General features: G+C 44.3%; 1 protein-coding gene across 1 annotated transcript in view; it reads left to right on the top strand.

Moving 5' to 3' along the window:
• LOC124593709 overlaps positions 1 to 18,663 on the top strand; it is a 55,962-nt gene that overhangs the window by 26,620 nt on the left and 10,679 nt on the right. The gene's annotated exons all lie outside the window — the stretch shown is intronic.

Genomic DNA, 18,663 nt, shown 5'->3' with positions numbered 1-18,663 from the left:
GTCCCCTAGAACTTAGAACTACTTAAACCTAACTAACCTAAGGACATGACACACATCCATGCCCGAGGCAGGATTCGTACCTGCGACCGTAGCGGTCGCGCGGTTCCAGACTGTAGTGCCTAGAACCGCTCGGCCACCCCGGCCAGCAGCAAGGAGTTACAAATGCCAAAATGAAAGTAGTAGTGAACATGTGGATGATAATGATGATATATACCTTGGATCAGAGTTTACTTTAATTTCAAAATATTAACTGTGGAAAGTGAAAGCCATTAATTGTTGACAGTAAACGTGAAATGATTTGAGGAAATCAAGCAAAACGCAATCTTTGAATTGCTGTTACTGGTAAATGATCCTCTATCCTCTTTACAAGAACAGTATTTCATCACTCTCATTTATCAAAACATAACTACGCATTCAAAAATACTCTATATTTGTTCGCTTTTCTCTACTAGTTCACTGATTTCAACGACTTAAATCACTGTAACATGCTCTGAAGAAGAATGACATTATGCTGCCTAATAGCATGTTGGCACATTTCTTAAATGCAGTAGTGGACCGATTCTGCTTGATAAGTCTTTGGTAGGTCTCGAAGGTATGTGACAGCAGATTAGACATCTGGTGTCACAGATCACGCATTTCCTGTAAATTACAGGCCGGTGCTTTATGGCTACGGAACTGGCGCCCCATTGCTGTCTCAGATGCGACCAATCGGCTTCAGATCCGGTGAATCTAGTGGCCAAGACACCAACGTGACTTCACTATTATAACCTCAAACGACTGTAGCACGATTTTGGTCTTGTGACGCTGCTAAAGACACCTGCGACGCCGGAGAAGATATCAAGCATGGAGGGCTGCAGGTGGTCCCCAATGATGCTCATGTAGTCGTGATGGATTCGATTACCACCACAGATCTCTCCCATAACATAATATTGACCCCACCGGCCTGTGTCCGCGGTGCGATGCATGTTTCGAGTAGTCATTCACCTTGACACGACCATCCGATTAATACAATGGCAAATGTAATTAATCCGACTAGGTGACACGTTTCCCAGTGAAACGATATCTTTGGGTCAACAGGGAGCCACATATTCAACAATGTGTCCTGAGCTGTGCGCTCTGAAACATTTGAGCCTGCACCAACACTGTACTCTCGTGTAAGATCCACAACAGATCCTCGCCTATTCTACTTCACAGAGCAGTAAAGTGTCTGACATCCACATCCTGGGATGAGAAATGAACGTCCAAACACCGTGTGGCCTCCTCGTGGTTTCACTGCCCTTCAGTATGTTTCATACATACTCGTGACAGCAATCGGACAGCTGACAAGCTTAGCCGTTTGCGAGTTTCTTGTTCCCAGATACCGAGCCATAACCTTCTGCCATTTATCTAAATAGTTTTTAACCTCCCAACAGTTAAATTATTTTCGTAACCTCACAATAAAAATGTGACTAACCTCGCAATAAAAATGTGACTCATATATAACCTTTCAATAATTGACTGTGAATCTAAGCTGGTGCATCTAGACGTCAGCAATGCTGCGTTATTGCCCTGAAAAGTCATTCTGAATAAACTGAAAATTCTTACCTTAATGATGTCGCCGGATAACGCGTATATATATATCTGCTCCTGTAAGAAATTTTTCTGGCACAGCCCAGTGCAATGCTAGCCACTAGTTTTTATTATGTATGAAAAACAACTGATTTTATTTACGATAATTGGCTTGCCCATGGATAGGAGAAATTACCAAAAAACTTTAAATTCAGGTGAATTACTGGCAAAAGTTATGTTTATAAGAAAGATTATTATTGAAAAATTGTTGAAAAAATATTTACATGTGACTTTGATGTAACAATAGTACAAAATGAGTTGTTGCAAATTACATATGCGCGCGGAAATTAATAATAATAATAATTTTTTGCTTTTTACCATATACTACATCGCTCGGGCACCGCCATTGTTCTCCACGACCGGCCTTAGTAATTCCATACAGGACACAAGTGCTCTCTGTGAGCTATACAACGAGACAACTGCTGTATACGAGCGACCTGACCCCAACCGCCCGACTGCGAGCTGCTACTGCTACTGCTACTGCTGCTGCTGCTGCTGCTGCTGCCGACATTGCTCTCTGGTCTGCGATTCTGTTGTGGCTTACATACCTCAGGCAGCGCGTGAGAAATCCATCGAAGTTACATCTGCTCGAGTGCGATAGCAATAAATTCCTTAGTCATGTACGTCTTACAAGTTTGTCAGCGGATTTCCCCATTTTAGACCCGTATCGTCGCTAGAATGCTCCCCCACCATCTCTGCTCCGCTTACATACTGCTAATGTTGTATCGGACCTCCTTTTAGCCGGTGTAGTGCAACAACTCAGTTTGGCATGGACTCGACAAGTCGTCCCTTGAAGAAATACTGAGCTATGCTGCCTCTATGGTGGTCCATAATTGCGAATGTGTTCGCAGGTGCAGGATTTTGTGCACGAACTGAGCCTCCGACTACATCCCATGAATGTTCGCTGGGATTCGTGTCGGGCGATCTGGCCCATTGTCATCCATAAGAATTCCATCGTTTTCTGGGAACATGAAGCTCATGAACGGCTGCAGATGGTCTCAAAGTAGTCGAACATTCAGAGAACCCAGACCATTCCATGTAAACACAGCCCACATCGTTATGGAGGCACCACCAGCTTACATAGCGCCTTGTTGACGACTTAAGTTCATGGCTTCGTGGGGTCTATGCCACGCTTCGACCATTACCATCAATACTTACCAATTGAAGTCCGGACTCACACGGCCAGGAAATGGTTTTCTAGTCGGCTATGGTCCAACCGACATGGTCACAAGCCCACGAGACACACTGCAGGCGAGTCGTGCTGTTAATAAAGGTACTGGCGTCTGACGCCTGCTGCCATAACCAATTAACGCCAAATTTCACAGCCCTGTCTCAATGGATACGTTCATCGTACGTTCCACACGTATTTCTGCTGTTATTTCACGAGGTGTTGCGCTGACACCTCTACGCAAGCTCTCGATCGTTAAGTGAAGGCCGTCGGCCACTGAGTTGTCCGTGGTGCGATGTAATGCCTCAAATTTGGTATTCTCGGCATACTCTTGACACTGTGGATCGTGGAATATCGAATTCTCTAATTTCCGAAACGGAACGTCCCATGTGTCTAGCTCCAACTATCATTCCGTGTTGAAAATATTTTATTTCACGTCGTGCGGCCATAGTTACGTCGGAAATCTTTTCACATGAATCACCTGATTACAAATAACAGGTCCGCCAATACACTGCCGTATTTTACCTTGTGTATGTTATAGTACCTCCATCAGTAAATGTGCATATCTCTATCCCCGTGAGTTTTGTCACCTCAGAGTATACTTTTTAAAATACAATGTGCAATAGTGTAATGTTAGTCAATAGCTCCGCCATTACACCAGTTATGCAAGTGAAGCAGCAAGATGATTAAATTGTAAGTGATCAACTGTCATATAAAAGCCTTTCCCACTACTTTCGTAACACACAACTGATGCAAATCTATCTGCAACCTATACAGGCTGTGATATACATAGTCAAACACAAGGAAGAAAACCAGCAGAGGACATCACTGATTTTGATATCTAGCCGTACACTGCCCCTCTTCTTCCCCCCAAATGCCACGCCAGCAGCTACAGTAAAAAATAATGGACAAAGTGTTCTAGATTAATCTAGTTTAAGACTGTTTATTTTTAAGTAACATTTTACTGTGTGTGTGTGTGTATGTATGTATGTATAAACGCCTGAAGATGAACAGGACGTGTTCGAAACGCGTTGCATTATGTTAGATTAAGCATAAAATAAAAAGTGACTGGTAGCAGAAACTTGAAATAAATAATTATCCCACACAATCACGGTTCACAAACATAGCCTTTATGGCTGAAAATAATACTTAACAGCGTCATGTGGCCGCAAAGACGTTCAATCTCGCGGCGGGCCGTAAATATGCTTGGGTTCAGTGTATAAGTACCTACCGCGGTCAAAAAGTATTCTTTCTGTCTGAACAACTTGAACGTATTTCCTCATCCCAGTTGGCACTGAATCGCGAAAGTATGCGCAGTGAACAGTTTGTGTTTCACCGATGTTGATTGTAGGTGGTACTCTGGTCGTAGAGGTGGATGCATTCAGCTTCTGCAGGATAGAGTGTTTTCCACGAGAACGTAATTTTTACAACAGGTGTATTTCGTGGTGAACAAGCTGGACCGAAGCTGCGCATGACGCCCGGCACGTGGCCTTCCAAGCAAGAGCAGGCGAAGCCTGCGGGCAGCGAGCGCTTGCAACACCACCGACGTCACAGCTGCTGGCCGCAGTCGTTGGCTGTAGCACTGGCGTGATGCAAGAGAGGAGAAATACCTGAGGCTCCGCGAACCTGTCTGCATGCGAGCGCTGTAATGATGACTCAGCAACACGTCCACGTGTGCTGGAGTAAGAAAATCGCAATATTGTGAGAAACTCGCCTGAAAAACACCTATTTCAAACGGCGAATGCTTTGAACGCAAAATTATCGTTCCAGACCAGTACCATTACAACGCTGAAAAAAAAATCCTGTTGAGAGTCCAGGCCACTTAAGGCCTCTTCGCATCAATGAATTCAGTAACAGATGTTCTGATATGTTTCCGAGAAACTAATTGCTAGGTTTTGATGTTCTAGTTGACATTCGTTTTATGGGCATTGCCAGGTATGTTTGGCAAAGCTCCAAGGCATATTTTTGTGCCTAACGTTTCGTCCGCTACTTCGGGAGATATCCTCAGAAGCTATAAAGATGTAATAACTTAATTTTCAAACTTAGCCGAAACTATAGAATTTTTTATTGGTAATCTCACAGCTAGCAATTGTGACGCCATCCGACCGCTACTAAGAGTCATGCTGACGCGTGTTCCGTAACTTAAACAGCAGAAGAGTTAGCTGTCTTTTATTTATTTATTTATCTATTATTTATTTATACTGACCTATTAGAACCTTCAGGCCCTCTTACATCGGACTGGGGTTTCTCACATACAGTATAAATTACATCATAGTAACCTAAATAATTAACAATTTTAGTATGACGACTGGCATTAAAATGATCCGAGTGTCTGCAGTGCCCGTGTGAATAAATTATACTGACTATGAACTAACAAAATTAATATTGGCATTACTTCTACTGCTGCAGCTGCAGTCATTAGTAGTGACAATAGTAACAGTAACGGTGGTGGTGGTGGTGGTGGTGGTGGTGGTGGTGATGTTAATAAAAGTAGTAACAGCTACAGTATAAAACGATAATTTATACGTATAGCATTAAGGTATACAACTTGTCTGACTTTAGTTTTTCCTCTTATTTCCTTTTAACGTTACTTTTTTTAAGTTCGAACTTCTGTGACCTCTGTACAACGGCATGATAGGAACTTGATAAAAGTTTAGGCACAGAAAAACTCCTGAATTAAACCCATACAACACGTGTCACAAAGAATATAGGATAAATACCGGCCGTGAATGCCTGTATTGCATATTCTTATGCTGTTTGTTATTAATATAAGAGCTGTCAGGTTAAGAGAGACGCGACACAGTTCGTCTTGTGGAGAAGGCTTTCATCTGAACATCATGTGGTGTTTTTCTGGCGAACAAAGCCAGCGGTAAATGAAAGAAACAGCAAAAGTTGTATGCGGGCAGCCTTCTGTCTGTAGCGACTTGGAAAGTGTGCGATCTGCAGCCACATGCGTGTAATAGGACCAATTTACAAACGACCTCAGAGACACTGCGATGGTATCTTTGTTCGCCAGAGAAACACCGAATTTGGAGTGAGATGAGGCGGATGGTTAAAATCATGTAAGGTGGGAGAACGCCGATTACTGGCTCTTTGCAGACTGCGTCTTTGCTACGCTCTTGTCTAATAAGAGGTGCAGAGTCATGAAGCAGTAGTGACGATGCACGATACGACGTCTCTCACTCCTTGAACGTTTACTCACCTGCGAGACTGGTTTTTGTCTTCAATAGACTCGTGTAGTTGGATGTACAGAGAGAACACCCTCCTGTTCACCTGAAGTGAATTCCGATAACGTTTTTCAGTACACGCTGGGACTGGCAACCGTAATTTGTTTAACTAATTGTGTACAGAAGGCTGGAAAAGGAATCTGAATCTCTTTAGATGACAACCCGTGTACCTTCAGGAAAGGTAAAGGCATCAGAAAGGCTATTCTGATGTGCTTGATACTGGAACGGAGACTTAAAAAAGAAACATAAAGACCTGGAAGACCGGGTAAAAGGATTTGTTGACTTAGGAATGTTCGAAATTCTGAGAAAAATATGTATGAGCTATAGTATGATTCAGTACGTAAAGGGAGACGAAAATCTAGTATTCGTGGGGGATTGGAATGCAATTGTAGGGGAAGGAGTAGAAGAAAGAGTTACGGGCTTGGTATTGGGACTGCGAGAGGCGGAAGACTGAATTCTGCAATAAATTTCAGCTAGTAACAACGAATCCTCTGTTCAAAAATCACAAGAGGAGGAGGTATACTTGGAAAAACTGGGAGTTTGATTACATAAAGGTCAGGCAGATATTTCGAAATCAGATTAAGGGTTGTAAGGCGTACCAAGGAGCAGATATACACTCATTTAGACCCATATCACAATCTAGTAGTGATGAAGAGTAGGCTGAAGTTTAAGAAACCAGTCAGGAAGAATCAATGTTTAGAAACGGGGTACGGAAGTTGTACTGAATTAAGGGATACGCTTGAAGTTCTCTGAGGCTATAATATTGCGCCAAGGAATAGCTCAGTAGGCAGTTCAGTGGAAGAAAAATGGTCATCTCTCAAAAAGGACAGTCGCGGAAGTTGGGGAGAAAAAGATAAGATAGGCACAAAACGGTAACTGCAAAGAAACCATGGGTAACAGAAGAAATACTTCAGTTGATCGATGAAAGAAGTACAAAAATGTCCAGAGAAATTAAGGAATACGGAAATAAGTCACTTAGAATTGAAATAAATAGGGAATGAGGGGGAGCTCAGGCGAACTGGCTGCATGAAAAACATGAAGAAATCTGAAAAGAAATGATTGTCGGAAGGACTGAGTCAGGATTCAGAAAAGTCAAAGCAGTCTTCGGTGAAGTTAAAAGGAAATTGGTAATTCGGATCCAGTACTAGAATTAGAATTTAGAGGAGATTTGGAATAATTAAGACTGTATGAGGCAGAAGGGACAGATAACATTCTGTTAGAATTTCTAAAATCATGGGGGGGGGGGGGGGGGGGGGAGAGGAGGAACAAAACCAGTATTTACGTTAGTCTTGAGAATTTCAGACTTGAGATATACCAGCTGACTTTCGGAAAAACATCATCTACACAATCCCGAAGATTGAAAGAGCTGACAAGAGCGAGAATTTTCGCGCAATCAGCTTAACGGTTCATGCATCCAAGTTGATGACAAAAATAATTTACAGAAGAATAGAAAAGAAAATTAAGGTTCTATTACATGAGGGTAATTTTGGCATTAGGAAAGGTAAAGGCACCATAGGGGCAGTTCTGACGTGTTTGATGATGAAAGTAAGACTAAAGAAAAATCAAGACACGGTCGTAGCGTTCGACAATGTCAAATGGTACGAGATGTTCGAAATTATGAGGAAAATAGGGGTAAGTTTTAGGAAAAGACAGGTAATATACAAGAACCAAAAGTAAACAATAACAATCGAAGACAAAGAACGAAACTCTCATATCAGAAAGGGTATCAAGCAGGATTGTAGCCTTTCACCCCTACTGTTCAATCTAGACATCGAAGAAGAAGTGTCGGAAATGAAAGAAAGAAACAAAGAAAGAAAGAAAGAAAGAAAGGTTAACCAGTGTGAATGAAAATCAGGGTGAAAGGATATCAACGAAAAGGTCCACTGATGACATTGCTATCCTCAGTGAAAGTTAGAAAGAGTGACAGGATCTGCCGAATGGAATGAACAGTCTCTTGAGCATACACTATGGTTTGAGAGTAAACCGAAGAAAGATGAATGTAATGAGGAATAGTAGAAATGAGATTACAGATAAATTTATCACACAAATTGGTCACCATGAAGTTAGAGAATTCTGCTACATTGAAAGGAAGATAACCTCTGACTGACAAAACAAGGATACAAAAGCAGGTTAGTACAAGCACAAAATGGAGTCCTGGCCAAAAGAAGTCTACTAGTGTGAAACATAGGCCTTAATTTAAAGAATAAACTTCCGAGAATGTACGTTTGTTACATAGCATTGTATGAAAGTGAATCGTACACTGTAAAGCCCGAGGACACACATGAAAATCCACTAAAAACGATACTTTTGTCTAGAGATGTTTCTGTTGGTCAGTCTGTCTCATTTCATTTCTGTCTTACCGTGCAGGTTCTTTCTTCGTCTATGTACTCCGATCGTCCCATGTAAGGTGAATTATTTACTGTTTAATATGTACTTACAGAGCTGTTTTCGAAAATGTCTGGTTGCATGTATTACGGGATTACCATTTCGTTTCAAACGTGCTCTTTTATATTTTTCATTTGTGTCCAGCTATTGTTCAATTCATCTTCCGCACCCATTGCTGACACTTCCAAAGGATATTGGATATAATTAAATTGTTGTAGGTCTAGTTTGGCCATAATAGGCCGTGGTCTTATAGTAAGAGCAATCCTGGCTTTTGACTGCAGTAATTTAGGGAAAACAAGGAAGATATATAGCATGATAACCATATGGCTATTAGAGCCTCTGTCTTCCCGAATACAGGACTACTCTGTTAAAAAGGTGCAAATTCGTTCGTCTTACCCGTACAGTATAATACCATTTCATTTATTCATAGTTTATACATAGTCTACTTGCAAGAAAAAAGTTATTTCGTAATTTAAAAAGTTGGTGCTATGCTGTTCATTTTTCAACAAGAATCACACTATTCGCACAATCAGCTGAGATCAAGACCACAACGATGATTTTTGATTTCATATTCTGTACAGCAGCTTCTTATTTGGTTGCCTAAAAATTGAGTCAATACTTGTGTATATAAGTGAGATGTCGAGTTGAGAAAGAGTTTAAGATGTTAGTGTTATCCACTGAAAAGATTTGGTTAAATTTATCCGAAACTTTTGTTCTGTACATGCGTTTTCTTAAACTTTGTGATGAGTTGTTATGCGACCTACTTCATAATTACTCTGCGTGTAGCTTGTTTTAAGACACTTACTGTATGTCTTTATTTTCACAGTTACTAACTGCAGATCACCTGAGGAGGACCTAGGGGCCAAAGACAATTTTCTCAATAAAAACCTTTTTACGCTACTGGAGCTGATACATTATCAAGTACTTAATCATCTGGTGAACTCATCCTTCCGCCGACCGGGAAACTGGAACATAAAACGTGACAAGTGCACAGAAAATACCCTCCGCATCGCACCATGAAGTTACTTGCGGAGTATAGATGTAAATGCAGATGATGCGGTGGTAGTAGCTTTCGAGTTTGTTAGTGACGTAGAAGCAAGTCAAGTGTGGAAGACTCGAGATTTCTGACAAATATTAAATATTCAGTGTGTCCGTGGAAACAGTACACGGCAAAGCTTTTTTTTTTTTTTTGGGGGGGGGGGGGGGGGGGCGAGGCTCAGGTACAATGGCACCCGACACTGATGTGACGGAACGGCAAAAGAAGGAAGTAGCGGGCTTCAAAGTTGTGTCGCCACTAACTGTCGTACGATATTATCGGCAGTGGCAGGAATACCGGCTTCCTTTGTGATCATGGGAGAACTATGGGCACAAATCTCCTAAATAGACCCCCGAAGAATATACTAACATACCAGAAAACTAATGATTAATGAGGAAGAAAGTGCCGAACAGTGCGGGGAGGATGAATCACAAATGGTTAACAATGCACAAAAAATTGGTAAAAACTCCTTCCACTCTGTATACGTGTCTGATGACGCGGGTAATAAACTGTAGTTTCTTAGGATTCATGGAGCGGTAGTCAAGTACAGGAGACGCATAAGTGATTTGTTTTCAGTACAGGTGTTTATTTCTGGGAGGGACGGCTTGGTGAAGTACCTCATCAGCGTGATTTGCCGTGACTGGTAACGTAATGAGCCACCGGAAGACGGAAATTCACCCCTCACTGCGGGAGACTGCTAATGCAGTTCGTTTGTTCCACGATTGCGAACATACAAACACTGCGAGGGGATTGTTACGTATCAGAGAATGGTTGTGCATAAAATCATGCCCGTAGCGATCGAATTTAGTTTTGCGTCAAAGTAAGTGTTTATCCTATTATTGGCATTTACCGTGCTTATCATAAGCAGCAGCAGCAGAACCACTTCCGTGAGATTTGTTCTGGCGTTCAGTCTTTATTTACTCATTTCGTCTCCGATTTTTTAAACTGTAAGGGGCGATCAAAAAGTCTTCGTCCGAGGATGTGGCTGTAGCCTGTGTGCAACGAAGCGCGACTCCGATGTGGCACCGACATGCAGGCTAGGGATTAGACTGGCATCGTGTCTTTCCGGCGTGCGAGCGACAAATGTGTGAACGTGGAACTACGGACGTAGACGTCCATCGGAGAATGAAGAACGTGTAGGGAGAAACGGAGCAGCATGCCTGTGAAAAGCCACCGTTGTCGGGTGCTGCTGCTTCATGACAACGCACGTCCCCATGTCGAAAATGCAGAAGTTACGCCGAGTCACGTGGGAGACAGCCGAGCACCGGCACCATAGGCCCATTCTCTCCCCATACGATTGTCACGCCTTTGGTCCCTTAAAGAAACACCCTGAAGGGTTGACGATTCCTGTCGGACGAGAATGTGACTATTTTACGTAGCAGAACACTGTGTTCTGCAAAATGGGTATCTTTAATTTGATGCGCTAGTTGGATGATTGTCAATGCTCACGGCAAATTTGTCTGACTAACATACAGATTCTGGACACTAAGACCATCGAGTGGAAACTTCTTGATCGTTCCTTCCATTTTTTATTGTTGTTTTGCATCTACCTCAGCTATATCATCGCGGTTCTGTCAATTCCGGATCTAGCCATGCGTTCCTTTAATTCGTTCTCAAATATTACACTGAGGGGACGAAAGTCATGGGATACCTCCTAATATCGCATCTGGCCTCCTTTTGCTCGGCGTAGTGCAGCAACTCGATGTGGCATGGACTCAACAAGTCGTTGGAAGTCTCTTGTAGAAATATTGAGACATGCTGCCTTTATTGCCATCCATAACTACGAAAGTGTTGCCGATGCAGGATTTTAGCACGGACTGACATCTCGATTATGTCCCATAAATGTTCGATGGGATTCATCTCTCGCGATCTGGTTGGTCAAATCATTCGCTGCCGGCCGGAGTGGCCAAGCGGTTCTAGGCGCTACAGTCTGGTGCCGCACGACCGCTACGGTCGCACGTTCGAATCCTGCCTCGGGCATGGATGTGTGTGATATCCTTAGGTTAGTTAGATTCAAGTGGTTCTAAGTTCTAGGGAGCTGATGACCTCAGAGGTCCCATAGCGCTCAGAGCCATTTGAACCATTTTAACCAAATCATTCGCTCAAATTGTCCCGAATGTTCTTCAACCCAATCGTGAACAACTGTGGCCCCGTGAAGTGGCACGTTGTCATCCATAACAATTCCATCACTGAAGGGCTGCAATGGTGTCCAAGTAGCCGAACGTAACGATCTTCAGCTCACGATCGGTTGAGGTGGACCAGCGGATCCTAATCCTTTCCACGTTTACAGCACCATTATGGAGCCACTATCTGCTTCCTGCGCCACACTGGAACACTACCATCAGCTCTAACCAACTGAAACCGGTGCTCATCTGACCAGACCAGGTTTCCAGTCGTCTAGGGGGTCAATAGATGAGGTTAGAGCCCAGGAGAGGATTGGTTCAAATGGCTCTGAGCGCTATGGGACTTAACATCTGAGGTCATCAGTCCCCTAGAACTTAGAACTACTTAAACCTAACTAACCTAAGGACATCACACACATCCATGCCGAGGCAGGATTCGAACCTGCGACCGTAGCGATCACGCGGCTCCAGACTGAAGCGCCTAGAACCGCTCGGCCACACCAGCCGGCCCAGGAGACGAGCTGCAGGCGATGTTATGCAAATAGCTTTGGTACCCGGGACGATCGTCTGCTACCACAGCCCATTAATGCCAAATTTCGTCGCACTTTCATAGCGGATACGTTCGTCGTACGTCTCACATCGATTCCTGTGGCTATTTTACGCGGTGTTGCTTGTCTGTTAGCACCGACACCTGTACACAAATGCAGCTGCTCTTGGTCTTTAAGTGAAGGCCGTGGACGGTTGCGTTGTTCGTGGTGGGAAATAATGTCTGAGAATGGTATTCTCAGCACACACTTGACATTGTTGAACTCGGAATATTGAATTCCCTAACGATTTCCAAAATGGATTGTCCCATGTCTCTAGCTCCAACTACCATTCCGCGTTCAAAGTGTTTTAATTCGCGTCGTGCTGCCATAATGAAGTCGGAAATCTTTTCACATGAATCACCTGCGTACAAATGACAGCTGCACCGATACACTGCCCTTTTATACCTTGTGTATGTTGTACTACCGCGATCTGTATATGTGCATATCGCTATCCCATAACTTTTGTCACCTTTACAGCAAGTTCTTGTCTGAAGGCTTCTTTCCTCTGCATGTCCAGTAGAGTATTGTATTGCATGTTAACCAGGACCTAGAAACGACGGAGAGGCTCTGTCCCCGCCGCAGCCGCAGTGGTTCACAACCCTACGACGACTACCGCAGTCCACTTCACCCCTGCGCCGCCCCACAGAGTTATTGTGCGGTTCGGCCCCCGGTGGAACCCCCCCCCCCCCCCCCACGACCACCCAGGGAACGTCTTACACCAGACGAGTGTAACCCCTATGTTTGCGTGGTAGAGTAATGGTGGTGTACGCGTACGTGGTGAACTTGTTTGCGCAGCAATCGCCGACATAGTGTAGCTGAGGCAGAATAAGGGGAACCAGCCCGCATTCGCAGAGGCAGATGGAAAACCGCTTAAAAACCATCCACAGACTGGTCGGCTCACCGGACCTCGACACAAGTCCGCCGGGTGGATTCGTGCCAGGGACCAGGCGCTCTTCCCAATCCGGAAAGCCGTGCGTTAGAGCGTACGACTAACCGGGCGGGCTTCCAGTAGAGTATACTCTGCCACTATCTTAACAAATGCATCTTTTTATTCTCTGTTCTTATTGCCTGTTGTTTTGTCGTTTTGCCATGCAATAATGGTACACCATAAGGATGACTGTCTATGAACCTCCGTATGCTTCTGGATTTATGAAAATTGCAGATTATGATCAGTTTGGAAATTTGTCGAACCTCTGACGGGGGGGGGGGGGGGGGGAGGAGGAGGAGGAGCGCGAACCGTGAAAAGGCGCCTCAGACTCGCTCGGCTACGGTCAGTTAACGACATATCCATGAGAGGTAGCAACATACCTGACGACTTTTCGTGGAAAGTCAGTTCTGTGAATTTTAACAGTAAGCATTTCCGTAATGCATAACACTTCCCTTATGTCCTCGGAGACTCTTGTTATGTCTGCCAGGGGAGTGTTATGAGCATCTCCTCGCCACTCACATGGTTACTAAAGGTCGTCGCGACATAACGCGCTGCTCGTTCTTAAATATTCTCTTGAGGCCAGGATCCAATCGCAGCTGACGGCCGTGATGACGAAAGCCTGTCAATGTTGTGAAACTGCATCAAAAAATCTCAACCACTTCTGGTATCTTCCTCGTCCCCCAGCTGTACCTCTGATGTACACAGTACACAATGCTGCAAATGGTGTTCATATCCTGGGTGAGTGGCTTCCTAGGTAGAGTAAGAGCTCTCTGGAACTCTGCACTCACTGTGAAGCTCGTCACCGCTCACTTGCGTTGTACGAGTTATACACTCTCGGATCAAAAGTATCCGATCATCCATTAGTGGTGTCCACCCTTCTCTTTTATGATGGCGTGAACTCTGCTGGGGACAATTTCATCGAGGTGACTGAGTGATCGATGAGGAATGGCAGACCCGAAACCAGAGAAGGTAGTGACATTGGACGCAGGGGTTGGAGCAAAATCCGTGTTTCTACTCATGCCGAAGGTATTCCAATAGGTTCAGGTCGGGATTCTGGGTAGGTTCGCCCATTTCAGGAATGTCCACAAACGGTAGCTTAAAGGATGCTGCTCCATGATATGTTGCATTGTAGTGCTTATGAAAGGAATCCTCGTTTCGATACTGTCCCTCTGCTCTACTTATTGCACAATGCTGTAAATTCATATCCTTCCACATATAGTGTTTTCTTAAGCGCAATAAGTGCACCGCACTGTAACACTAAAAAGACGCCCATACTGTAACGTCATCTTCTCCATTTTGAGTGTTTGGTTTACTCTTGATGAGAGGTAAAATTCTCCATGCATTAGTCAAACCCAAACCCTTCCATTGGATTGCAGCAGGGTACAGCTTGATGCGACACTCCAAAGCACTCGTTTCCACTTATCCACTTCCACTTATCCACTTCCATTCTCCAGTGGTGTCGCTCTTCACACCGTCTTAAGTGCGCGTTCACTACGCAAATATATGGCTTACGAGGAGCTGCCCATTCTTAGCTCCATATCCAGTCACTGTGAACTTTGGACTGCTGGTAGCACTGTGGATCACATGAATGATTCCTTCCGCTGATTTAAGCGATTTTTTACAACCCACGGCAGTTACGACGGTCCTTCTCTGTCAGCACATGAGGTCTGCCTGGTCATGGTTTATCTGTGGTTTCCCCTTCACATTTCTAATCCATTCACGTCGCCAGCTGTAGATTTGGCTGATTTATTACGTTACCATCGACTATCCCAAAATCGAAGTCACTGTGGTCTCCTGACGGCTGTCTTTTACACTGGCGGTGTCAGTTCCGCATTACATAGGTATGTCCAGATACTTTAGATTCGACAACATAAATGTCACTCGTATCTGGTGAGGCTTCTGATAACAGATCTCACCGTCTCACCGACATACACTTCCTTACTCGCAGCTGCTTTCATTGACTCCAGACGAGTGCAGTTTAGCACCTTTCTTTGTTGGTCCTAGCACATTTCTGACTTCGTGAACAGTGTGCTACCAATTGTGATTTTGGAGCACGCGTCACGGACGTGCCCGAGCCGTTTGGGAAGGGTTGAGGTCAATGGAAAGTTGGTTTAGATCGGCTCGTAAGACTAGCTTGGACAGCGTAGCTCAGAAAGTACTGTCAGGCATCCAGGTTAGAGTGCCAACACAAATTAGAATTTTGCTTCATAAGTATTATCGATGAAATATATACCTGGCACAAGATAAAGATTCGGTGTATTAACGAATGGTATCTGGAGATTAAAATTGCATCGTTATGAATCAAGACACACACACACACACACACACACACACACACACACACACTCACACACAATTGATTTAAATGGTGAAGTTTACTGCATTAAAAAGAATCTAGTGTATTGTAGCTGTAGTTGATAATTAGACAAATCAGAATGGATTCAAACCTTAGAGTTCTTTGAAGTTAGAACTGTGTAGGCGAAAGAGGAAAATGCCAAAATGTATATTATTATTTCAGACTAGTTTCCATCTTACATCACGTTCACACCAACAAATTTCAACGAATCTCTCTGCCGTGTTGTGTCGGTACTATTTGGCAACATGATTATTTACAATCTATGCCGGTAAAAATAATAATAATTAATATTATTATTAAAATTTCTTCAGAAACAACTGTAACCATTCGCCTTTTGTGATTATTAATTTTTATTATTTTTAGGGTTGCGTGCCTCAGTCTGTAAAACCTCAGTCTGTAAGATCGCTTTGTTGTCTGTCCATCAATTAAGACCATTTTATTTTCTGAAACACGTTGGCGTATCAAATTCAGATTTATTTTACATACTAAAGTCTAAGGTCACAGTGTGGTTTAAAAAAATATAAGTTTATAAGTCAATGCAATCAAAAGATAGTCATTAATATCACATATTTTGATAAAAAAAATCACTCATCAAAACCAATAGGGTACTTTCCGTTGACCTATAATCATGAAATCAAGGTTTGACAGGACGAGTAAAGTAAAGATTCTGAAACTTGTTAAACTCTAATAACATCATATAAAAATCTTTTGCCATCTGAACATACTTTGCATTCATCATCACTCAAAAGTCTAAGACGAACAGTCATGCATTCAAACGTAAAATGTAAGTTGTAGTCAATTTTTAATAGATAAACAGATGTTTTATTAAATGTTACCTCTCTACCTATACACAAACTGAAGTCCCCTACTCGCCTCTTTCTGTGTGTCCGGGTTAATCTGAAGAATTACAGCGGAGATTTTGATACGATTTTGAATCCTTTGAGCTAATATCTTGCAAGTATCGACATCGATAACAGGCAAAAATCGTAGATTCGTAGACCTTCTCGAGTCTTATATATATATATATATATATATACACTCCTGGAAATTGAAATAAGAACACCGTGAATTCATTGTCCCAGGAAGGGGAAACTTTATTGACACATTCCTGGGGTCAGATACATCACATGATCACACTGACAGAACCACAGGCACATAGACACAGGCAACAGAGCATGCACAATGTCGGCACTACTACAGTGTATATCCACCTTTCGCAGCAATGCAGGCTGCTATTCTCCCATGGAGACGATCGTAGAGATGCTGGATGTAGTCCTGTGGAACGGCTTGCCATGCCATTTCCACCTGGCGCCTCAGTTGGACCAGCGTTCGTGCTGGACGTGCAGACCGCGTGAGACGACGCTTCATCCAGTCCCAAACATGCTCAATGGGGGACAGATCCGGAGATCTTGCTAGCCAGGGTAGTTGACTTGCACCTTCTAGAGCACGTTGGGTGGCACGGGATACATGCGGACGTGCATTGTCCTGTTGGAACAGCAAGTTCCCTTGCCGGTCTAGGAATGGTAGAACGATGGGTTCGATGACGGTTTGGATGTACCGTGCACTATTCAGTGTCCCCTCGACGATCACCAGTGGTGTACGGCCAGTGTAGGAGATCGCTCCCCACACCATGATGCCGGGTGTTGGCTTTGTGTGCCTCGGTCGTATGCAGTCCTGATTGTGGCGCTCACCTGCACGGCGCCAAACACGCATACGACCATCATTGGCACCAAGGCAGAAGCGACTCTCATCGCTGAAGACGACACGTCTCCATTCGTCCCTCCATTCACGCCTGTCGCGACACCACTGGAGGCGGGCTGCACGATGTTGGGACGTGGGCGGAAGACGGCCTAACGGTGTGCGGGACCGTAGCCCAGCTTCATGGAGACGGTTGCGAATGGTCCTCGCCGATACCCCAGGAGCAACAGTGTCCCTAATTTGCTGGGAAGTGGCGGTGCGGTCCCCTACGGCACTGCGTGGGATCCTACGGTCTTGGCGTGCATCCGTGCGTCGCTGCGGTCCGGTCCCAGGTCGACGGGCACGTGCACCTTCCGCCGACCACTGGCGACAACATCGATGTACTGTGGAGACCTCACGCCCCACGTGTTGAGCAATTCGGCGGTACGTCCACCCGGCCTCCCGCATGCCCACTATACGCCCTCGCTCAAAGTCCGACAACTGCACATACGGTTCACGTCCACGCTGTCGCGGCATGCTACCAGTGTTAAAGACTGCGATGGAGCTCCGTATGCCACGGCAAACTGGCTGACACTGACAGCGGCGGTGCACAAATGCTGCGCAGCTAGCGCCATTCGACGGCCAACACCGCGGTTCCTGGTGTGTCCGCTGTGCCGTGCGTGTGATCATTGCTTGTACAGCCCTCTCGCAGTGTCCGGAGCAAGTATGGTGGGTCTGACACACCGGTGCCAATGTGTTCTTTTTTCCATTTCCAGGAGTGTATATATATATATATATATATATATATATATATATATATATATATATGCAAGATATTAGCCCAAAGGATTCAAAATCGTATCGAAATCTCCGCTGTGATTCTTCAGATTAGCCCGGACACACAGAAAGAGGCGAGCAGGGGACTTCAATTTGTGTATATATAATTGTCTGAAATAGTACTGGAGGGAATTGACACCATGAGTCATGCAGGGATGTCCAAAACCCTTTATTGGTGGCCAGTGTGTGCTTAAGCTCGGAAGTGTGTCCCTGGAGCCTCTGTATAGCAATTCTGGATGTGTGAGGTATCGCATTGTCCTGCTGGAATTGTCCAAGTCATTCGGAATGAACAATGGACATGAATGGATTCAGGTGAACAGACGGGATGTTTACATATGGCGAGGCATCACCTTTGTGTCGTGCAGTCATCAAGGGTACACGAGTGGGCCTTCGGCTCCGAAAGCCCGTATCGATGACGTTTCGTTGATGGTTCGCATGCTGACACTAGTTGATGGCCCAGCATTGAACTTCTGTCACGTTGAACGATTCTCTTCAGTCGTCGTTGGTCCCGTTGTTGCAGGATCTTTTCCCGGCCGCAGCGATGTTGGAAATTTGATGTTTTACCGGATTCCTGCTACTCATTCGTGAAATGGTCGTAAGGGAAAATCCACACTTCATCGCTACCTCAGAGATGCTGTGTCCCATTGATTGTGCGCCAACTATAACACCACCTCCAAACTCACTTAAATCTTGATGACATGCTGTTGTAGCAGCAGTAACCGATCAAACAA

Source organism: Schistocerca americana, chromosome 2 (genome assembly GCF_021461395.2).
Source record: "Schistocerca americana isolate TAMUIC-IGC-003095 chromosome 2, iqSchAmer2.1, whole genome shotgun sequence".
NCBI classification, from domain to species: domain Eukaryota; kingdom Metazoa; phylum Arthropoda; class Insecta; order Orthoptera; family Acrididae; genus Schistocerca; species Schistocerca americana.
This window is presented reverse-complemented; position numbering and strand designations above follow the sequence as displayed.